Source organism: Cardiocondyla obscurior, linkage group LG09 (assembly GCF_019399895.1).
Source record: "Cardiocondyla obscurior isolate alpha-2009 linkage group LG09, Cobs3.1, whole genome shotgun sequence".
Classification (NCBI taxonomy): Eukaryota; Metazoa; Arthropoda; class Insecta; order Hymenoptera; family Formicidae; genus Cardiocondyla; species Cardiocondyla obscurior.
The window spans coordinates 871,646-897,534 of record NC_091872.1 but is presented as its reverse complement, the minus strand read 5'-3'; the positions used below and the strand labels follow the sequence as shown (position 1 = coordinate 897,534).

Below are 25,889 nucleotides of genomic sequence, written 5' to 3'. Positions count from 1 at the left end.
TCCTGCCCATACGTTTATGGAATAACGATACTGGAAACTCCCTTCTCTAATTAATTTTGGATTGTGATCCGACCAATATAAGATATTCCGCAAATTAAAAATGCCGTTTTGTGTAAATAATGCCTCATCCGACCATAAAATATTGTCCGGAACCGTTGTATTTTGACGACATTGTGCGAGAAAACCTTCATAAATTATGATAATAATTATTATGTTTTAAAAAACTGTTAATATGGAAAGTTAATAAAAATACCTTGACAGAAGTGCATCCGTGGTTCATAGTCTCGTGGTAACAGTTGCTGTACACGCTGATAACGATATGGATATATCGAATTATACCGCAATGTACGATGCACTTCATATGTTGTTAAGTTCAATTCGCGCGCTGAGCGACGTATGCTCATTTCTGAGCGATCTTCAAATAAATTTGAAATTTGTTCTTCATTACGTATTCGCCGCCGTGTACTTTTTCGTTGATGGTGCACGAGACAGCGTTAAAATTGTTTTACCACACGGATAACGCGCACGTCCTGGCATACGTTCCGCGTAAATTTGAGCTGCGCGATTAGCATTTTCACCCGCAAGCCCGTACGCCACTATCATTTCTGTATACTCGCTGGGTTCGTACATCTTCACAATTTTTAATCACTTTTTTATCACTTTGTTTAGCGTGAGCACTTTGTTCAGCATAAGCTAACTAGCGACTGTGAAAGATTTTCTTGGCATTGGTGGAAAACAGAAATGTAAACAAACAGTACGCGCGGAAAACCTGGAGCAATACTGTTTGTTTACATTTCTGTTTTCCACCAATGCCAAGGAAATCTTTCACAGTCATGCATCACGCGATGTTGTTCGAAGAGCCGAATTCTGCATACGACAGAGAGGAGGTCACTTCGAACAATTTTTGCATTAAGTACAACAAGTGGATTAGGCCTACCGGGGATACCACTAAAACTAAAACGCACTATGCTATCTACCGCAAGGTGGTGAGAAAATGGTAGCGCATCATTTTTCTAACATTGGAAACGTGTTAAAAAAACGTTCGCGATAATCAGATAATTTTATATTAATTGTTGAAAAAAATAATAAGCAGAAACGACCATACTAAATGTTAGGTGAAACGCATTCTCAGACGCGAGCCCTCGAAAGGTTGTTTGTTTATAAACAATAAATTACCGCTGGATAATATATTAGTATTTTTCATAACGCGCGCAGTAATTTTTCTTATCACACCACGCGTTGACTCCTCCCACCCCCACCCTACACATGTCGCGCGGCGTTAATCCCTGGTTTTCCCACTAAGGCCCACCCGTTCTCATCTGCCGCGCCCGACTCATTACATGCTCCGCGCTAATTCGTCAAAATTGAATAATTTTTTACTCGGTAACGCTTACGAATTTTACAAAATGGTATTTAACTTTTTGATTTGTATTTTCGATATCTATTTACAGTTTCCGGGAAGGAAACCTTATTTCAAACACCCTGTATAGAATAATTTTTTATTCTCTATTCGAGGTACATTTCGGACTTTCATCTCCTTACAATCTTTAAATCTCTACTAACTTAACCATACTAATAACATTTCTTTATAAACATCTCTTTTACATATAACATCTCTTCCTTACATTTTAACTACCACCAACTCTTTTTACTTTACATATCCTTTTTCTCTTCCTTCCTTCTCTAACTTCCCTTCAGTACTGACTACCTTTATCATCACTATTTCCTTCCATCATTTTACGCTTCTTATCCATTCCATCTATTACATCCTCGCCTTATAACATTTACACTCTTCTGTTTTCTTTTACAAACTTCTCTTACTTTTTTTATCCTGCAAATACAATAAAAAAAAACCACGGCTTATCTCCTAAACGTTTTCTTATTTCTACCTTATTTTTCCTTATCAATCTTCCATCTTCTTTTCATTCCTCTTCTTTCTTGTCCTTTCCTGCAAAAAACTTACTTCCTACTTTTCGCTTTTCTTACTTTCTTTAAACATCGCTTAGCACACGAAAGAGAGAGAGATACCTATACGTTCTTACACTCACACCGCCGAAAATCATTCTCTTACTCTACTTCTCATTCATTCTCATGGACCCCCGCTTCTAACGCTTTTAAATCTTCATAATCTACCTCATTCATTCTTCCATTCTCTCCTATCCCTTCCCTTACCCTTTCCAGTATTCTTAACCACTCCTCCCCATTTCCCTCCCCTCCCAATACATCTCCAATTGCCTCTTCCCAACTCCTCCCGTCCCCCCAGTTTACACACTCTTCCCAAACATGTTTCCACGTTTCCTCTTTATCCAAACACATCCTGCACTTTTTTTTATCTATTCCCTCCTAGTATCTATTTCCCCTCATATCATCCCCCACTCTAAACCTCGCCACCCTTTGCCATTTCTCCTCCTTTCATCCCTTCTTTAAATATTCCGGTACTCCTTCCTCCTTTATTTTTCCATAATACTATTAAATTTCCCCATTCTTATTTTTTCCCATCTCTCCTTTCTTTGCAATTCTTTATCTTTCACCACTATCTCTTCACCTCTCAGTCCCTCTTCTTCTCTTCTTTTTTTTATCCTCTTCAGCGTCCACCCTAATCTTTCAAAAAATTCCTCCCTTTCTTTTTCCCATTTCCCACTCGTTTTTCTTTCCCTCGCTCTCTCCTTCATTTCTTTCCAACATCCTCTTGCTAAAACCCCCCCTCTTCCTTCTTCTAATCTTTTCTCATACTTCCAAGCCCTCATTCCCGCTTTCCCAGACAACTTTTCTCTCTGAAATTCTTCTTTTATTATATACCCCGGCACACTTCTACTTACTCCCATTATCCATCTCAAATACCTCTCATTAACCATTTCAATCTCTTTCCTTTCCTTCCACCCCCACATCTCCACCCCATACCTCATTACTGTCCATACTAGCCTGTCAAACAACCATAATCTTCTGCCCTAATCTTTTCCAAATTTCTTTTTGCCAATATTCCATATTTGTCCCATCACCCTTGCTGCTTTCTTTACTCTTTCCTTCACGTGTTCTTTCTGATCTCCATTCCTTGTCATCACATATCCCAAATAATTAAATCTTTTTAGCTCCTCTATTTCTTTACTCTTCTATACCCACTTTACCCTTTTCCATCTCCCTCCCCCTTTTCGACACCTCATCCAGTGGTCGCAGATTGCAGACGGGCAACATACGCACACTAAGCACAATGCCGTGTCCGTGTGCGCCCGCAGCGCCTGCAACGCCTCGGCCAGCGTCGGCTACTGGAAGAGCGCAGACGTATGCCATATATGACTCTGTCTCTCTAGAACTGCAGCCGACGTCGTGATAAACTCATTTCTCACCGATGAGAAAACCTGTAATTTTTTTTTTATTGCGCAACAGAACATTATTCAATTAAATTATGTACATACATATATTGATAAATAAAATTTCATTATAAAATTAAATACTGGCCCCATGTTATATGTTATATTATGTGTACCGCAATTAAATAATTTAAATAAAAATTAAAATAATAAGAAAAATAAAATATAAAAAAAATTAATAAAATCTACTCTTGGCCAACGTGTACGTATTGTTTTCGAACAAATTACTTATTAATACACATATTAAAAAACAATTACATGTAATATAATAATAAAGTATAAAAGAATTAATAATTTTGCTGTGTACACCTTTTTTTGTACATACGCACACGTTGTTGCTCAACGGAAACCGCGAGAAGGTGGTGGTCTCTTCAATCAGGAGGAAATATAAAAAATTGTTTTTTATTATTTAAAATTAAATTAGATAATTAAATAATTAAATAAATAAATAATAAAATAATTAAAAAATTTTAATTAAATAATAAAAACAATTTTCTATATTTCCTAGAAATAAAAAAAAGTAAAAAAAGAACAAAGAATAGATTAGAAGAATAGATAAAAAGATAGGTAAAAAGAACAAGTAAAAGGATAGATAAAGTAAACAGATTTAAAGGATAGAGAACAAACATAGTATAGAACAGTTGTAAAGAAAATAGAAAAAGATAAGTATAGAAAAGCAACAAAAGTAACAGTTATGATTGTTAATTAAGATCACTTTATACAATTTATAATGTATAAAAAGATTATAAACAGTATTCCATATACATATATATTTAGGATCTCACAAGTTCGCGGGTTAGGAAGCGCGCAGGGAACACAATAAAATACCCAAAGAATAAAAATAATCAAATATAATTTTAAACTCAATATAAAAAAATTACAAAGTAATAAAGAACGGTAGGACTCGATATAAAATTAGTCGCGTGCGCGAGGTACGACTTCTGGTGCTGGACTGACGCTCCGACGCGTCGCCAGCAGGGAAGCACGAAGGGAGTTCTTTTGTGGCTTATCAGCCCTTTATCTTTAAGACGGGACTTCCCGGTGCATCATCCAGGAGATGATGCAACGCTGCGTCAGCGGAAGTTGACGAAAGAGCTTCTAGAAGCTCCCGTTGCCAAGCCGGGTTGTTGCTAGGCAAGGGAGACTATGAGGAAGATAGTGCGCGGCACTAACAATTGCTTGCGTCGACGGCCGGTCGCAGGTAATACCGGTCCCGTCATCTGCCGGGGTGCAGGCAGATCCGCACCCACATATATGTATATATAAATGTATACATATATGAATGAACTGTTTACTATTATAAGTTATAAATATTGTATATCCATACAATAATATTCAAAGTTATTAACAGAATAATATCTTGTTTTTTTATTATAAATTGTCTAAAGTGTACCTCACATTAAAAAAAGCGTATACATGCTTTATTTAATTCTGCAATATATATACATATATATATTGATGGTGTCGATTTTAAAACTTTCCATCTTAATATTTTTTTTTTGTTTTAATTTTCAAAGAAAAAAGTTTTAGACCAAAAAGAAAAAACAAAAAATAAAATGTGTTTTATATATTGTTACGTCCTCGGACTCCACATCTCCTTTTTTCCGACACGCGTTCAATAAATTAGATAAAAGGAGTAAACCGTGACTATTTGGTGACGAGAGAGAACTTCCAAGCTTTCAGAAGAAATAATTTACACTCTGAAACTCTTATCGCCGGATGCTTAAATGAAACTTAGAACAATCACAGCATAGATACCAACGGGAAATATAAACAGAAGACTCTTTAAAGAATATTAGAAGGAACCTAAAACAATTTGGAATCGATATCAAATATCTGGCGATAAGTGAAGCACTTGAGACCGCGACTACGAAACGTAAATAAAGAGGGTGAAAGCTCCACAGTCATAAGAATATGACACGCGACCGGATCCCATAAACAAACACGACCCGGTGATAACGAAAAGGGGGTCCTTAGGAATTTTTCCCCAACTATTAATGACAATATTCTGGAAGGTTGGAAGGGGAAGCCATGCGGGCGGAGTTTCGTACAACCGAGTTTTTTCTCTCGAGCCAATAGATATCGGGAACTCCACACCACTAATTAAAAAAGCTAAGGACGAAAACTAGAGCTTAAGAAAATCAGAGAAGGAATAAGATCGGAGTAACCAATAATTAAGGAAAAGGAAAAGTGGAGGGACATGGCCGCCAAATCAGAGCACTGACTTTTCCAAAAATGGAAATCCGGCGCTGGCCCACCCCTTTTCCGAGGTTATTAAACCGCGTGTTCCAGCAGGACTCGCTCTCATTCAGTCTCTGAATTTCACCTCGTTTATATCATTGATACTGTGTGTGACTTGTGCCGAGCCGAGCTTAATAAAAGAAGTTGCAAGGGACTCGTCCAAGAAGCAACCGAAGACATCGAAAAGTAAGTCTCATTATTTCATTTAACCTCATTACTCTCTCCCTTTTTTTAAATGATTCCACTAAAATTCTAAAGTTCTTAAATTCTTATTCTTGAAAAATGAATGACGTGGGTTATGCCAGGGTGCCGTTTGCGCTTTCCGAAGTTGGTATCTCTCTAGTATCCTTTGGATTCTCCCTTGATTCGGTTCGGTTAATGGGACTCCTCCTGTCAGAGGTTACGATATGCTGCCAGTAAATGGTGACTATCTAAACCTTAGCTCGAGTGATGGCCTATCCGGACAGAGCTACCGGGAGAATTTTCGAAGCGATCTATTGAGAGATCCGGAAGGAGGAATGCGGCGTGTTGCCCTGACATATTTCCCGCTTTAATCATTTTATTAAAATTAAACTCAAATTAATACCTTTTAGTGGAATCAAGAAATCTTCGATCCATCAAGAAAAGTCGCGCCCGAAGAAATCGAAAAATACGCGAGTTGCGAGAACTGGTTCAAAGCTTCTTTGTTCAGTTCTTATTCGCGGCAGCGCCAAGGGAGGTCGCACCGGAACCCTCGAAACTCAGAACTGAGCGTTCATGGTCTCCTCTGCCTTCCGTGCCTCCCAACTCGCCAATTAGCCACGAAGATTTAGAAACGGAAGAGAATACTCCGGGGCGAACACCATCGCCGTTGCGTCCGAGATCGACCTCGCCCTCTCAACCTGAGCCGGAGCTGTTCCGTCCCACTACTCCCTCCTATACTCCGGACATTTCTTTGAACTCGTCCGGACCTTCCCCTGGAGTTGCTCCTCAGGCATGCTCTTCTCCCGTCCGCTCACCGACTCCTTACCCAGGGGAACCCGAGGAGGTCGACTCTTTTGCTGAAGATGAGACCGTCTCTTGGCATGAGCCTGACAGCCCGGAACGTTCCCCTTCCCCCGTCCCGAGCGTAGAGTTCGTGGAGGAGCTAGAGGAACAGGGAGAGGTCGTAGATCCTCTCCTCGAACTCCTCCGGAGCACCTGCACTCCGTGGACGGATCCCGTCCCCGAAAGGGCCTTTACAATAGGCCCTGATTCCTTTGATCCCGAGGAGATCAGGAGGGAGGCCAGGAGGGCGACTCCTGACCATAATATCCTCATTTACTATCCCGGAGTAGAACATCCCTTCCTGGCTCCGATCAGGTTGATCGACAGGGTATTCCCGAGGTCGACGGCCAGGATAACCGAAATCATAGAAATTAATCTAGAATAATGTTCACCAATCGCTATTATTATTGTTAGTTTTTTTTATTATTTAATTCATTTTCTTTCATTCTTTTATATATATATATATATTAAAATGTTTAAATTATATCTCTTATTAAGCCCTCTTCCTCTTTCTTTTTACCTCATAATCTCTTTAAATTCATTAAATCTATTTTTCTATTCAAAATTTGTATTCTAATTAAGATTAAAATTTACGCATTTCATCATTTAAATTTCTGAATCAGTTATTTATTTTTAACCCTGGTACCCTTGTTGCGAAAACCACCTCTGGTTCTATCCCAGGGAATAAGAATTAAATTTCTTTCCCTAAAAAGAACGAATATTACGCACTAGTTCCTCCACTCAATCGACTCGAACCCATTCCTAGTGCGTTTACGCGTGGCCCTTTAAATACGCGCCACGCAAGGATCGGCTGTTACGTCGCTCTCCAAGCCATTTCCTCCTCTTTACCTACTCACGTGCCTTTTTCCTAAGCATCCGAGTAACGGTGAATGAACCCATTTAAAATTTCCTACCTCTGACGTAACAATATCATTAACAAGGAATAAATTTCGTTTTAATGTTATATTTATAACATGTTATACTTTTTCCAAAAATTCTGTGTCTAAAAAAAAATTATTTTGCTTTTTATAAATATAATTAATTTATATAATGTTTTAATACATTTTAACAAAATAAAAGAAACTAAATTTATTTGGCAAAAGTTATTGTTACTTTTTAAATTGCATTTTTGTTATATAGTAATAATCTTATATTTATTTTCTATATATCTATTTAAAGTTAACTCTATACTTTGTCATTTTATTGTTATTATATTTTTTAAATGAAAAAGGAGTATGTGGCGGCCCAGTAAGGCCGTCACAAAGAGTAACGCGCCAGGAGGAAGGCAACGCGGCATACAGAAAACGCAACCCGTCATACGGCTATGTACGCCGCGGTAACAAGGCGGAAGATTAACGATAATAACAACCACTAGGAGCCGCAGATAAATAACTAACAACCCGCGAGTAAAAAAGGACAAAAGCGAATATAAAAAGGCCAGGATCGACAAGAGCGATACGAAAAAAGCGAATTCGTCTTTTTTTGTAAAAGTACGCTCTTAGTGCGAGATAAAACGCACATTAGCGGAAGCCACGTAAAAAGAATAGAGTTCCAGAAACGGATGCCGCCGAAACGAACACGGAGTGGCCGGCGACTACTAAAAACACCGAAGTACGTCCCGCCGAGTCCCGACGACAACAATAAACCGGACGAGAAAGACGAAAACAATAATTTACCGCGGATCCGCGAGGAAGTGATATTCCCGCCGGGGACACCAGGAATATTAAAAGGCGTTACGACGAGACCAGCACCGTCACCGAGGCCCAAACACGTAACTGGCTTCGTACTACGGCCGTGGATCCTCCACGAAATCGAGCTAGAGCCACCGCGATTAACGCGGCTACCAAAAATATTCCTGAGAGGCCCGCACGACCAACGCATCTGGAGGGATACCTCGTCGAGCTGGCCAAAACCGCCGCCCAAGCTAATAACCGGCATAGGAGAAAACGCAGCGACACAGACGGAGAAGCACCTCTTTGACCACGGGTCAACTACGAACGAAAAAAAGGTGCAGACCGACCCTTGGGCTACCACGTCGGAGGAAGAGATCGAAGAGCCGATTAAATACCCCGGCGACGAAAAGTGGGGCCCGATACGCGTCACAATTACCGCGCCGCACATCACATATCGCGAGAGGCTTTAAAGCCGATTTTTGTACGGACAAAGCCCGGCGCCGCAAGGCGCATAATTCAATACTAAAAAGAATTTGTATATAGTGTACATAATAAACCACCGACTATCGTTAAAAAAAGGAATTTGTCGAAGATAATTTCAAGACCTCGCCAGCGAAACCTCCTCCTGCGCTCTTTAATCGAATAAGCGTCCACAGAGTACAATATCTAATATTATTTAATGTGCACAAGGAAAAATTGTATAACGCAAATTTGCATTAAGTTATATTAATAAAGTATCCTCAGTTTGAATTAACTAAGTGCATCCATATTCTTCAAAATGAGTGTGGAAACTTCTGAATTTTGATGAAATATTGTTTTAAATTATTTCCATTTCAAGAGTGTTTTTTGTCCTTTTGTACTTTTATTTACTCCGGGTTGTGGCATATTTCTTGATTTCAGCTAGGTAGGTCTGTCAAATATGACTTGATATGATCACAGAATATGACAGTGTTATCTTCGTATACCCAGCTAAAAAGTATACATAGCTATACTTTCATATTAGCCAAAGCTAGAAATACCAGAAGAAAGGTCTTGCTGAACTGAGAACAGTTTTGAATCTTTTTCAAATCATAATTTTTTTTAGTTGTAAAGATGCAGAAAATGTTAATAGTACTTTTTCACATTGGGTCACTTCTTAAATTTCTTGATTTTTTGATAATTATTGGCAATCTTGAATTTCTTGACTTTTTTAAATGTTTTGACTTTCTTGAACTTCTTGACTTTCTTGAAATTCTTGAACTTCTTAACTTTTTAGAATGTCTAGACTCTCTTGAACTTCTTGATTTTCTTGACTTTCTTGAAATTCTTGAACTTCTTGACTTTCTTGATATTCTTGAATTTCTTAACTATTTTGATTGTCTTGATTCTCTTAAACTTCTTGATTTTCTTGACTATCTTGATTTTCTTGATTTTCTTGAAATTCTTGAACTTTTTAACTTTTTAGAATGTCTAGACTCTCTTGAACTTCTTGATTTTCTTGACTTACTTGAAATTCTTGAACTTTTTGACTTTTTTGATATTCTTGAATTTCTTAACTTTTTTGAATGTCTTGATTCTCTTAAACTTCTTGATTTTCTTGACAGTCTTGAATTTCTTGACTATCTTGAATTTTTAGACTTTCTTATCTTTCTTCAATTTCTTGAATTCCTTGAATTTTCTTCAATTCTTTAAATTCAAGATTGACGTATTTTTTTATTTTACGTTGATATAGTATATCTTCAGTATTATTAATGTTATGTGTTATATCCCGAGCCCTTGGCAACAGAGGCTCGGGAATAACGATGGAATGTCGCACGCGCGCGACCGTTTAGCTGGATCGGCAGAATACCGCCGATCAAGGTAACCCGGCATTTCCGGCCGGGACGCGACGTTCGAGGACAGTCGCGGTTGCCACCCGCGATTCTGCTGATTGCTATGAATTTTAGCATGGCAACAGTAGGAGATATATAGGGGCAGCCGCGACCCCGACGGGCAGTCGCAATTAAGGGAGGTTTCTAGTTTAGCGGGTCAAAAAAATCGATTTTTTTTTTGCATATTTTGCAAGTATATAGTTTAGAAAATATATACGCAAAAGGATTTATCGATCCGAAGTTCGGGGGCCCTTCTATGCACGCCGGAACATTCCCTCGTCTGGCCTTGCGGCGCGGCGCAAAACGGAGCGCCCGGAGCACATATCTCCGTGACCCTTGTAATGCGTGAGGCAGCCGCCTATTGTTGTATTATATTTCGGTTGAGTCAGGTAACGTTATACTTAGGTAAGCAACTGGTAGAACAAGGTTCTTTATGTGTGTACTATCGAGCAAAACATCTAAAACGAAGAGAGCGTTTGCTTTCTCAGTTCGGTTTTGACCGTTGAAGCGAGCAGATACAAGTAAAAAATATCGTTAAAAATGGATCGAAAAGGCTCGAGAAATCAAGTGGCTCGTGCAAGTCGTCAAAAAAAACGAAACTTTCGAGGCAATCAGCATACATCTGAGCAGGATTCGACGTTTGCTAGTACATCGGCAGAAAAACTGAGCACTTCAAGAAATATCGATTTCCCTGTTTCAAAGGAATGTGGTTATTGTATTATAAATTTTTTCTCAGTTTTTGCAACAATAGCCTCTCTTGTAATTTGTAAAGATTGCAAGAAAAAAATTGAGTTCTCTCCGATATCACATCGTGGATTGGGATTCAAGATTTGCGTGAGTTGCAGTTGCAAGGAAACGTATATCGATTCATCGCCGTTAATTGACAAGGCATTTGAAATAAACCGCCGAATTGTATTAGTTTTTCGACTTTTGGGTGTTGGATTAGAAGGTTTGGATTTATTTTGCGGGTTAATGGATATTTGCCAAGGAATGGCAACAAATACTTATTATGCGTGCCTGGAAAATATCTACGTGGCATCATCTGCAATATACAACTGCATCTTACAACAGGCAGTTGAAGAAGAGAAGGAGAAAAATGAAAATGCAGGAAATATTGCAACTCATTTAACAGTTTCTGGAGACGGTACGTAGAAAAAAAGAAACTTTTCATCCTTATTTGGTGTATCGACTCTAATTGGCAAATACTCAAACAAAGTAATCGGTGCCGTTAATAAATCTAGTTTTTGCCAAGCTTGCAATTTATGGAACAATAAAAAAATGAAAATATTGAAGATTACGAAGATTGGTATGCAACTCACAAAGAATCGTGCTCCATAAATCATATTGGCAGTGCAGGTAAAATGGAGGTAAACGCTATCACAGAAATGTTTGCAAGATCGAAACAGAAGTATGGAGTAATGTACACGAATTATATAGGAGACGGAGATAGCAAAACCTTCAGAGGAATCTTAAATATGAATCCGTATGAAAATAAAGTTACTATAACAAAGAAAGAATGCGTCGGTCACGTACAAAAGAGAATGGGCACGAGACTTCGTAATGCGAAAAAAAATCACAAGGGTCTTGGCGGTAAAGGTGTCGGAAAACTGACAGACAAAATAATAAGCGAACTATCAACTTATTATGGTTTAGCTATACGTAGACACCCAAACTCTATAGAAAAAATGAAAAAGGAAATATGGGCAACATACTATCATAAGAGTTCTACCGATGAAAAGCCTCAGCATCAGAACTGCCCTGCCGGTACAGACAGTTGGTGTAAATGGCGTAAAGCCGAAGCCGAATCAACACTTGAAAATCTTCACCATGACAATCCGCCTCTTGGAGATAATGTTTTAGAAATAATTAAGTCCATTTACGAAGAACTATCATCTGACGAGTTGCTGGAACGCTGTTTAGGAGCAGAAACGCAAAATAACGAGTCTTTAAATTCTTTAATTTGGACTTTCGCTCCTAAACATCTTTATTCTGGGCCAAAAATTATTGAAATTTCGACTTTTTTGGCTGTTACTATTTTTAATGAGGGCTTTATGCCAATTTTAAAAATATTAAATGTGATGGGCATAAAAGTTGGACACCATGCTGAAACGTATGCAACGCTTAGAAACCGACATCGCATAACTCGCGCGGAGCAACGACTGGCGGAATTTGAAAAAAGAATTCATCGCAGAGAGGAAAAATTAACGTTAAACAGCTTTTACGAGCAGGAGGAAGGATATTTGTACGGCCCGGGAATAGCTGATTGATGGTAAGTAACATGTTTCTCTATGAATTTAGTCCGTAAAACTTTAAACGCGTTTTTTCTCGAAACCATGTTTTTCGTACTGGTTGCCATGATTTCTCGAAAACCACTTGATCGATCGATCTGAAATTTTTTATACATATTCAGCACATTCGCGGCTATCGTCCCTACCACGATCAAGTTAATATCTATTAAAATAATATTTTTTACAACCCTTTAAATTGAAAAAAAAATCGTAAAAATCGAAACTTAATTTTGAAAATGCTGTCAATTTTTTTTGTATGAATATTTTTCAATAATTCTGGTACGGACCATAACCACAAGCATACTAATTAATAATCTTTTTTGTTTTTTTGTTTCAGATAAACAGAAAGTCCAGAATCGTGGCAATCATAAAGCGCCGTTTTTTTTTCTTACATATATATTTTAATTAATTAAGAAAATGTGTATTAGGATTTGTGTATATAAAAATTCTACAGTATAGATAAGATTTGAATTAATATACGTTTTAAATTTCATATCGATTGCTTTAATACTTTTGGAAAAAAAAATTCATAAAAATAGGGTTAAAACTCGTGATCTAAACTAGAAACCCCCCTTAAGATTCGCGCGTATAAATTATAATCAAGTGATAAGTGCGTGTGGCCACCTGTAATCCGCAAAAAAAAGGAAAAGGAAAAATAAAAGAAATAGATCAACTTAATAAAGGAGCGACTTTATTTACTGGTACCTTCTCCGACCCAGCTTAGATACAAGTTCCTCCGGAGAACGAACCCAACGGCACCTTCCCGGTGCAACAACTGGTGGCAACGGTGGGATTCGCCCTCCGAAGTTAAGTCGCCCTTGCGTCGTCGCCCTCACCCCCTATTGGGCGTCGGACTGGTAGTGCGGGACCTCTGCAACAAACAAATAAAAAATTCATGAAAACTCATTCATGAAAGAGAAGATAGAAGAATACCAGAGGCAAAGGAGAGCCGGACGTGAAACCTGAGCATCCCCTGACCAGCGTAACTACGAAGCAGCAACCACGCAGATAAGCAGCCACGCAGATAAGCAGTTACGCGAATAAGCAGCCACGCAGATAAGCAGCTAAGCAGACAAACCACGAGACAGAAAAGCGTACGAGCAGCCAAGCTGAAAACATCGCGACTCATCAGCAACCAAGCAGCATGCTGTTACCGGTGCTATTGTAAGTTAGTTATATATATGCATGCAAGGCGAAAAGCGAATAAGATTATATGTACCGCGGCGAATTCCTTTTACATTGTCACACGTCGCGCCTATCTTGGTTGAACGGCATTACCGAGCCCGAAAACCTACAACCGATCTTTAAAAGAATTCCGTATAGATCGACAAATCAAACGCGAAGTTTTATCCGCGAAATAACGATAGACAACAAAATCTTGGACCGCGTTAGCGCAATATACGAATTTACAAACGGAATCTCCCTCCCTGTACTCATGTATTCTGGCAACGCGAGTTTCGTGAATTACCGAGAAGCTGAGGAACCCGGTAATCAAAGTCGCCGATCGTCAATAGGATCGATAGTGAGCGAAATATTTGCGCCCGAAGACCAGCGATTCGTATTCATGATGACTGATAACGGCGAAAGGAACGAGCCCTCGCTTACAGGCGGGGAAGGCGCGAGAGCGCGAACCTCACACGGCGAAAACTCCATCGGCAACCCGGAACCCAACGCGAACACAAATATAACACAGCCGCAGTACCGACACTCTTCACCGATCTCGCGACAAGGCGGCACGACGAGCGACGACGCGATGCTGACGATACTCGACGCGATATCGCTTACCGGAACACGAGTAGAAAGGTTGGAAAATGAATACCTCGCGCAAAGATACGGCAGCAGGCTCAACAGAACGGCGGACTCTTTGCAGTACCCCGTGCCACCCCCGCGACGGCCCCAAAGAGATGTACGACATTCTCTTAACAACCCGCGGCAAAATTTAACGCTGCAAAACGCAATCGGTTTTATACCCACGTTTGACGGGAGCGAAAACAACGTGAAAAAGTTTGTCAAAGCATGCGAGTATGCAGCGCGAAAAGTAGACCCGGAAGACGTGGACGAATTACTGGCGGCTATACTTTATACAAAACTCACGGGACGAGCACTCTCGCGATTCGAATCAAAACAAATTTTAAATTTCGAGCAATTTATACGTGAAATCAAAGAAGGCTACGTACAGCGACGAGGTACAGCACACCTCCAGCTAGAATTCAATCAGCTACGTCAGCGCACGGGGGAAAGCGCGCAAACGTATGGAACCCGAGCCAACACGTTAGTAACCGAGCTATACGACGCGTTGAGCGAAGACTCCAACTACTCGGCGGACGAAAAACGCGGAATATGGAACTCGCTTCAGAAGCAAGTACTAAACAATTATCAGACGAGTCTGTTGCCGCATTTACAAACAATCGTCCGGTCGCGGAACTACAAAACGTTACAAGAAGCGGTAGCAAGAGCGGCAGCGGAAGAGAGACAGCGTAGCGCACCCATACGCACATACAACGAGCGAGCGTACATCGAGCGAAACTTCCCGCGCACCCCGGCAAACCGCCCCCCCGTGCCAACATGCAATAGTTGCGGAAGGCAGGGGCACCCGGGATTCCTGTGCCGCACCAACAGATACGCGCCCAGGTACGGTTTGCCCAGAGCCGAAAATATACCGCGCGTTAGTACTACGGACAAATTTTGCAATTACTGCAACAAGCCATATCACACGCGCGAAGAATGCCGTAAGTTAAAAAGGGACAGCGAGACACCGCAAGGAGCACGACGCGATAACCGAGCTCCCCTGCGAACACCCCGACGTACGATCACGGTGCATTCAACCTTACCGGAAGAGAGAGCGAAAGCGCCAACGAGACAACCGACACACGACGACACGCGCGGAGATAACAAAGCACGCCGTTACGAGACACGGCCCGCGCGGGATTATCGGGTGTCACACATCTCGGACGACAACAAGAATCGTCATTTGGATCTAGTCACCCTGCCCGTATTGCAAGCCACGGGCGGGAAGATGACGTTCTTGCTAGACACCGGTGCAGCTATCACCATCGTTAAGGTGGGGAAGCTAAAGGGCGATACACCGATTTACACCGAATCGATGGCCCTAACTGGCGTGACCGGACATAAGGCGCAAACGATAGGGACAACGCGTGTATTAATTTACTTGCGAGACAGCACGATCTCGCACACTATGCACGTAGTGCCCGACGAATTTCCCATTGCGTACGACGGGATACTCGGGATGGATTTTCTTAAAGCGCAACGTACCGTACATGACGTCGAAAACGGACTCTTGATAATTAATCGCGCCGCGATCCCGTTACAGCCATACGTTCGCACGACGCTACCACCGAGAAGCGAAACGATAGTACAGGCCGTGACCGATAGCAACCAGATCGGAATAATCTATGCCGATGAACTCAAACCGGGCGTGTTCATAGGCAATTGTCTGGTTGCTCCTGAAAATAATACCTGTGCAATAAGCGTATTAAACACGCGAGACACAGCCGTGCCATTCCTTACACCCGCAGTACACATAGAAGCGGAGCCACAATTGTGCACAGTCAGCGCGCTCGCGTTACAAAATAAGCCAAATATATAGTTGCAGTACAGCAACGAAGAGAACACGTTAAGATGCAACTTAGAGTCAACCACTTAAATAAAGAAGAAAAAAGCGAATTGATAAAAATCTGCGAAAGCTTCTGCGATATTTTCCAATTGCAAGGCGATCCACTTTCCTTTACTGAATCCGTCGCGCACGAAATTGTTACGGAAAAGGAAAGTAGGCCAATCAGCTGCCGCCCTTACCGACTGCCCGAGAAACACAAGGCAGAAGTAAGGGAGCAGGTAAAGAAGATGCTCGACGAAGGAATTATAAGAACCAGCGCAAGCCAATAGAACGCACCAATACTAGTTGTCCCCAAAAAAGCCGACGCATCCGGAAAACCGAAACTGAGAATAGTCGACGATTTCAGGAAATTAAACGATATCACAATAGGCGATTCCTTCCCTATTCCAAACATGACCGATATACTCGATCAACTCGGACACGCGAAGTATTTCACGACCCTGGATTTGGCATCGGGTTATCACCAAATCCAGATGAAGGAAGAACATAAACAGAAAACCGCGTTTTCTACACCCGAGGGACACTATGAGTTCAACTGGATGCCTCTCGGTCTTAAAAATGCACCGGCTACATTTCAGCGCATGATGAACTCGGTCTTATCGGGCCTGCACGGTATCAAGTGTCTCGTGTATCTAGACGATATAGTCATCTACTATATAGCGATCTACGGATCGATGCTAAAGGAACATAATAAGAGACTCAAAGCCGTTTTTAAACGTTTGCGAGAAAATAATTTTAAATTGCAACCGGACAAGTGCGAGTTTTTACGAAAGGAAGTATTATATCTCTGACATCTAATAACAGAAAATGGAATTCGACCCAATCTTTCCAAAATTTCCGCGGTAAAAAATTTTCCGGTACCAAAGAAGTTAAAAGACGTACAATCATTTATCGGACTAGCCGGATACTATCGAAAATTTATAAAAGACTTCTCGAAATTCGCGAAACCCTTGACGACGCTCACGAAAAAGGACGAAAAATTTCGATGAGAAATGGACCAACAGAACGCGTTCGAAATATTAAAAGAGAATTTAACTACCGCACCGATACTTAAATACCCCGATTTCACGCGCCCGTTTATCGTTACGACGGACGCCTCGGATCATGCAATCGGAGCCATCCTCTCGCAAGGGGAGATAGGAAGGGATCATCCGATTGCATATGCAAGCCGTATATTAAACAAGGCCGAAAGAAACTATAGCACGACAGAGAAAAAGCTACTCGCGATAGTATGGGCGGTGAAACATTTCCGACCCTATATCTATGGAACAACATTTACGATTGTAACAGACCACAAACCATTGATCTGGCTGTTCAACGTAAATGATCCTGGGTCCCGCCTGATAAGGTGGAGATTGAAACTCGAAGAGTATAATTACAAAATAGTCCATAAAGACGGAAAGAAGAACACGAACGCGGACGCGCTTAGCAGAAACCCCCCGCAGCAAGAAGAAAAGCTCCCAATACACGTACTAAAAAAAAAGAACACATACTCAACAGAAGAAAAAGCGAAGCTCTTACATGAATACCACGACACACCAATAGGCGGACACCAAGGCATCACTCGTACATTACATCGCATCAGATTACACACAGATTACATCAGATTATAGAGGAATACATAAAGAAATGCGAACAGTGCCAGAAAAATAAGTTATCAAGGAAGACAAAAATGCCGCTAATAATCACAGACACGCCTACTAGACCGTTCGAAAAATGCGCCCTAGACACAGTAGGACCGCTACCGATAACGAACAATAACAATAAATACATTCTAACATTTCAAGATAATCTCACGAAATTTAGTAAAGCGATTCCTATCCCGAACCAAGAAGCCGCGACCGTAGCAAAAGCGTTCGTGACTCAAATAATTTTTGAACACGGGATACCGGAATACGTTCTTTCCGATCAAGGAACGAATTTTACGAGCAATATTTTCAAAAATACTTGTAAACTACTACGGATGGAAAAAATACAAACAACTGCATATCATCCGCAAACTAACGGCGCCCTCGAACGATCGCATCGAACACTGGCCGAGTACCTACGACATTACATCGACGAAGATCAATCTGATTGGGATGAATGGTTGCCATATGCAATGTTCACATATAACACAACCCCGCATACGGCAACCGGATTGACCCCCTTCGAACTTATCTACGGACATCGTGCTACATTACCGACAGCACTGAAGACCGCGCCGAAAGAAACGTATTCATATGACGATTATGCGAATGAATTACGCGAACGATTACGGGCTTCCAACTCTCTCGCACACGATCACGCGAAAACCGAAAAAGAAAAGGCGAAAGAAAATTACGACAAAGATTCCCGAAAACGCGAGTTCAGAGTCGGAGATTCCGTTCTTCTCTACGACGAAACGGTTCGACGCGGCCGGTCCAAGAAATTAGATGCGCTGTGGATAAGACCGTACATAGTAGTACAAAAGCATAGCGATGTTAACTTAAGCATAAGAAAAGGTAGAAAAATAATAAAAGTACATGCAAATAGACTAAAAGCGTTCATAGAGCATTAAGCACAAGCAAAAACAAATTAGTCAGTAAGCAAAAAAAAAAGAAAAAAATATATATAGCAACAACAAAAAACCATGTACAGTATAATAAAACAAAATAATTCGACACCAAGGAAGTCACCAGGGACCACAGTTACCCGGCGACACTCCAGGTCCCGCGTTGTTTGCATCCGCAAACTCGGCTCCAATTTGTGCCACAAGTATTGAATTCGGTGGCGACTCCGCAACCCCACGCATTCGGAACACACGCGAGGCCTAAATGCTAAATAGCATTCCTCGCATACGTAATAAAAGGACTGCGATTCCACTAAAAACAAAAACACAAAAATAACAATAAACCACACGAACACACACACATACATATCTACAACTATACACGAAATGACAATTACTTTTCTCCTTTTTTTTTCTTTCTCTAGAAACAATATTACGACGTTACTATAACGACAGTTAGCGTCTTACTAATGAGACAAACAAAAAACCTTAACGTTGAAGCCGAGAGCGAATTTTGATAAACCGAAGCTCCGAGAAAGTAATTGTTATCCGTGCATAAAACCCTATACCAAAGATAAAAAGTACGTACCTTTAGCCGACGCCGCATCTTTATTCCCACGATGAAGACGACCCGCGAAACTCACACACCTATCCAGCACGATATGCTAACACCTTTACACACACATACTTAACCAGTGAACATTTCAGATTAACGTTCACCACCGCGAAGGGCGCAATCGAAACCGCACCTTACACAATTACACAGTTCACCCACGAACCCGGATTATATTATGAGGACCACGGACTTCTCCATCTATCCGACACTACATGGAAATTAGTATTAATAATAAACATCGCCGACTTTAAAATTAGATTTAAGAAATTACAAAACCAAGTCGACGACGCAGAAAATGCCTGTAATAAACTACATGAAGCATATAACGACGAATTATTAAAAGATAAATGTCATAATTTAGCAATGTTGGTTACAATGCAAAATAATAAACTAATAACCGCATTAGACAGATTAACCGCGACCTATGAAATTCAACACGTTAAAAGAAGTCTCATAGACTTAGTAGGCACAGTAGGGAAAACTTTATTCGGCATAATGGGCGCCAATGACGAAAAAATTATTCAAGAGCAGTTACAACTGCTAATTGCAAGCCAGCAAACGACTCAACACGTAGCGAAAAATCAACTTAAAATATTAAACGGTACACTAAGCCATATACAAGAATTAGAGATTAAACTCAAGCAACACAACCGCGTCTTAACGAACGCGACCATCCTCCTAAGTCAGCAGATAGATAGAGTAACGCGGCAAATGGATATGACGGAACATCTTAACACACTAAGAATACTCGTGACTGACCTACTGACTGACATACAAGACACCATCGACTTTATCTCCTGGACTAAAAAAGGTATCATTAACACACGGCTATTACCGATTGACAAGATCATAACAGAGCTACTACATGCAACGATTCAATTACCCGAAGGGTCACAATTCCCGTTCGATACCAATCCTAAAAACTGGAATCAAATCGAAAAATATATATCGATTACAGCGCATTACCGCGATCACAACGCTCTTATGATAATTATTAAATTTCCAGTCGTCATTGATACGACATACGAATTAAAAGCGGTCATACCGTTCCCCGTGTATGACCACGCTAACATTTTCAAAACAATTGAAACCGCGCACGAATATATCGCGTTAGACAAAGAAAACAACAAATACATAACCTTAACCCGCGATGAAATTAATAATTGTATCCGCGGAAATAAAAAACTTATATGCGAAAACAATTTCGCGGCGTACCACATATCAGATAACGCACCTTGCGAAGTCTTAGCACTCGCCGAGCCGGGACATCAACCCGAGAAATGCGAAACCCGCCATATCATATCTAATATTAGCATATGGACGGCACTAAACGAGCCCCAAGCGTGGCTATACTCGACCGCGTCACAGACCATTGAACTACGATGTAAACATAAGCCAAGTAAAAAAATAAACATAATCAGGTCAGGAAAAATAATACTAAGAGACGCGTGCCAATTAAGTACGAACGACCTCACGATACAGTCTAAAACCCTGCTAGGAGAAAGCGACATCAATATCTATATACCAACCTATAATATTACTATGATACCAATTAAAGATAGAACCAACATTGCTAAAATTACGTCACAATTAAAAAATATACAGAGAGAGCCGATTGTACGAAATAAAAATGAACTATTGCAATTAAGTCTAGATTTAAACAAACTACGTTCCGAATTAGATAATAATAATATTGCGTCCAGAACAAAAACGATAATAGTATATTCCGTAGGATTAAGTACAACATTAACCGCACTTACGATCATTATTATAACTATTACTGTAATAAGAAAGAAATATTGTAATAAAAATAGACTATAATCAACCACGCACATACAAAAAAAAAAAAAATAAAGAAAAACGTATCATACACTTAAAGTCTCAACGTTTTTCTTTTTCTCCCCGAGGGAAAGGGAATTTGTAAAAGAAAAAGGCTTGAGCAAATTAAAACCCTCAACCCTTTTTTTTTCTTCCTAGGGGGGAGGGATGTTATATCCCGAGCCCTTGGCAACAGAGGCTCGGGAATAACGATGGAATGTCGCACGCGCGCGACCGTTTAGCTGGATCGGCAGAATACCGCCGATCAAGGTAACCCGGCATTTCCGGCCGGGACGCGACGTTCGAGGACAGTCGCGGTTGCCACCCGCGATTCTGCTGATTGCTATGAATTTTGGCATGGCAACAGTAGAAGATATATAGGGGCAGCCGCGGCCCGGACGGGCAGTCGCAATTAAGATTCGCGCGTATAAATTATAATCAAGTGATAAGTGCGTGTGGCCACCTGTAATCCGCAAGGAAAAGGAAAAGAAAAATAAAAGAAATAGATCAACTTAATAACGGAGCGACTTTATTTACTGGTACCTTCTCCGGCCCAGCTTAGATACAAATTCCTCCGGAGAACGAACCCCACGGCACCTTCCCGGTGCAACATATGTAATTTTTTTTTAAGTATTATATAATATCGATGATTATGAAGTTGAGGACTAACTTTAGTTTAATTCAAACTCTCATATAATTCAAAATATACGTTCTAAATCAACATTAACGATATAAACATTTGATTTAATTGATTTTCGTTGTGCACATCATAATCTTAATGACAAGTACTCATTGTTTTTTTTAAATTATAGAGTTATCTTAAAATAGTATATATTATAATTTTTATGTAACAATCTTAAAAAATCTTAAAAATTAAAGGTTAAATTTCTGATAATTATGTAAATAAAATTTGCCAAAAAAATCTAATTTTATTAGTTAAAATTTAAAGCAAACACTTTCAATAAAATTATACATTTTTGTCAATAAAAAAACAAAACAATTTCTTATTTATCTACACATTAAAAATTAAAAACAATCTTTTTCTCTATTTGGTTTTGTAATTAATATATGAATATTACTTGTATATATATTGTATTAAATAAAGCATAAAATCTTTTAATTTTTTGGAATAAAATTTTACTGAAACTATTAAAATGGTACTTCAAAAGATAATGATAATATTGTCAATTACAAATAGTGACATTTTGTTTCTTATAATAACATTCATTTTGTGGCAACCATAGAAAGAATTTTTAATTTATAATCGTTATTTTAAATAATTATATTTTTTTAATTTTCGAGTGAAAAATTATTCCAAAAAATTAAGAAAAAAATAAACAAATCAAATATTCAATATTTTAATGATAATGAAGGTTTACAAAATCAAGATGTGTCACACCAGAGATCAGGACCCCGTGGTTCGTGACTTTCACAGTATTTTATGACTCCAAACTAAATCATTTTAGTAAATTATGCGTATTACAAGAGAAAAAGTTCTTTCTGAATCAGGGTTTGAATAAGGAAATGACCTTACCGCGTTTACAAGAGAAATTAAAGCTGGATATTTTGGATTTTGATTTGATTCGCGTTTTAAAATTTTTTGCCACATTTCATCAAAGCTAATTGTTGCAAGAGATTGTTTTTCTTCAGATGAAAAATATGAATATAACGCAAGCCATTCTTGCTTTAAACTATTTTCGTCAAAACCGGATAAACGTTTTGCAATAAACGAAACATCATTGAAGTTGAATCTCTATTACTATCAAATAAAGCTTTCTGCGGTAAAAAGACTTGAAGTTTATATAAAAATATATTATTAACTGGTAATCTTTTTTTAATTTCTGTCGCAGCAGTTATATAAAATTGTAAACAGTTTTGTCGTATAACTGTAACAACATTTGCATGTCCTTCCATTAATTCACTGAGATAATCGTCGCATTCTGATCCTAAAGTTATTTCGAAAAGAGGTTTATAATTATCCGTTTTATTAAATGATAAATTTGTAAGACTTTTATCTAAGACGTCTAATTTTAAGAAATTTGTACAAACTTGAACAAGAAAATCGACAGATTTAGATTGTAGTAAATAAATTTTTATTTCGGCGGCTTGAAAGTACGCGTTAAAAGTATTGAAAATATGCTTTTGTCTCTACGTTAATCATTAAAGATAATAAATATTCCGCAGACTTTGATTTTTCATTAACGACCATGTCATGTAAAAAATATTGTATTGAATCCCACGATTCTAAAACTCTGTCGACACAAGAATAATGTGTCAGCCACCGAGTGTCGCACAATTTTAATATTTTATGCGTATTATTTTGGAAACATTCCGTAAATTCATTGAAAACGGCTAAACGTTTTGGGCTATTATTAATACAAATAGAAATTTTTCTTAAAAATTCTTCGCAAATATGAGGTATTCCTGCACATGCAGCGTTTGCAGCCAATGCAGCAAAATGACAAGGACATGAAAATGTTAGTAAATTTTTACATTTTTCTTCCAATTTTGTTTTAAATAATAAATGTTTTCCTGTCATGACGGAAACATTATCGCATGACAGGGCGAGAATATTAGAAAATGGAATTTGTAGTTTGTACATTTCGGATTTAAACGCGTTAAATAATTTGTCTGCACTACAATCTCTTGCATCAATATCGATTAGTTTTATTAATTGTGTTCGGACATTAAATGATTCGGTATCTATGAACCGTACAAGAAACGTCATCCATTTATTGTTAGTAATATCGGATATCTCATCAATAAAAATCGAAAATTTAGTGTTTCTCACTATATCAACAACATTTTCTGTTTCAACTGGACATAGTACATTAGAAATAATATTTCGGCATTTTGTTGAACCCATGCTCATGCTTTTCAAGACATTAGGATCTTTTTCTATGTCTTGAAAAAGACTGAGAATCTTTTTTGCTGTTTGATGAGGAATATTCTTTTCAGCAATTAATCTTGCAAATCGAATTTCAGCGAATTTTTTCCGATCATCAAACGTCAAAAGAGATTCTTCAGTTTGTGTATCTAAATCGGTATTCGAATTGCTTATTTCTAAATCACTTTTTTCGCTGTTACTTTTGTGCAATATGGATTCTGCGTGTTTTAAAATTTGAGATTTTCCACCCGTAAATTCTTTCTCGCAAATTTTGCAAAAGAATTTATTTAAATCATTTGGTACTTCGCGTAACCATAATTTAGTTTCTGGACGACAAAGCCATTTATATTGAAAAATACTTTTGCGTTGTACCTGTTGTTCGTCTAATGGTGAACTTTCTAATGTATTTTTTTTATGACACGCAGAATCCATATGCTTGGAAACGTACGATGAACATGAGAAGTTTTTGTTGCATTTAATGCAATAGAAAAGCGTACAATCTGTTGGTACTTCACGTAACCAAGATTTGTATTTTTCATTATCAAGCCATGCTTTAGAAAATTTTCGCTTGGCTTTGATTGTTTGTTCATCATACGTTTCAATTTTAAGATAAGAAATAAAGAAATAAAATAAAAAGAAATGTATAATAAAAAAAATAGAAAAAAAGATAGTAAAGAAGTAAGACAAAGTTAAATAAAAGAACAGCAAGGTATGAAAAATAAGAAAAAAGAACCAGAAATATAAACGTTGTAAAAAAAAGAAGTAAAAAAATGAAATAGGAAATAAAAATGAAATAAGAAAGAAATAAGTACCAGAATGAAGACTTGAAATGCAAAGGAAAGGTCTATAATTCGCAACGATCACCAGAACGTCTAGACGCTTTGTGACAATGCGGAAACATCGCGCTAGATATGCGATCAAAGCATCGAAATAAAAGAGCTGCAACACATATACACGTGCGCAACACATAACAGTATGTGTATGTGTTCGCATTTTGACAGATAGTAACACCGAATAGCAGTGCCAAAGTATTCGGAATAATCGGAGGGAGTTTATTTTGATACAATCGTAGCAAATGCATTTTTTACGCAAAGAAGTAAAACATTCACGTAAAATAATTATTATTATATACATTTTTGCAAAATGTTTTTGTTTTTACAGAATTAAAAAAGTTTTTAAATATTTTAAAGAACGAAATTTTGTAATAAAAAATTTTGTAAAATGTTATTTAATTTGTTTTACTTTATTTAGATTATTTAATTGCAGTACACATAATATAACATGGAGCCAGTATTTAATTTTATAATGAAATTTTATTTATCAATATATGTATGTACATAATTTAATTGAATAATGTTCTGTTGCGCAATAAAAGAAAAAATTACAGGTTTGCTCATCGGTGAGAAATGAGTTTATCACGACGTCGGCAGCCGACGCTCGCCGAGGCGTTGCAGGCGCTGCGGGCGCACACGGACACGGCATTGTGCTTAGTGTGCGTATGTTGCTCGTCTGCAATCTGCGACCACTGACCTCATCACCTTTGTCTTGTCCACATTTACCTCCAATCCCTTTTTTTCCATGTATTCCTCTAATGTTTTCAGCATTCTCTTTATTTCTGCTTCCGTTTCTGCAATCAGTGCAATGTCATCCGCGTACGCCAGCGAGTACACCCTCCTACCCTTTATCTTAGTTCCCCCCCCCCATCCACCCTTTTCCAATTCCTCATCCAAGTCTGCCAGCAGGATCGTGAACAATGTCGTACATACAGGGTGTTTAAAATAAGGTTTCCTTCCCGGTAACTGTAGATAGATATCGGGAATACAAATCGAAAAGTCAGATATCATTTAGTAAAATTTGTAACCGTTACCGAGTAAGAAATTACTGAATTTTGACGAATTAGCGCGGAGCACATAATAAGTCGGGCGCGGCAGGTGAGAGCGGGTGGGCCTTAGGTAGAG

At 38.8% G+C, this 25,889-nt stretch overlaps 1 protein-coding gene and 1 pseudogene across 1 annotated transcript in view; both read left to right on the top strand.

Moving 5' to 3' along the window:
* The window catches only part of LOC139105754 (major facilitator superfamily domain-containing protein 6-A-like), a 148,585-nt gene that overhangs the window by 40,295 nt on the left and 82,401 nt on the right, over positions 1–25,889 (top strand). The gene's annotated exons all lie outside the window — the stretch shown is intronic.
* LOC139105751 (uncharacterized) lies at positions 9,943–13,111 on the top strand (annotated as a pseudogene).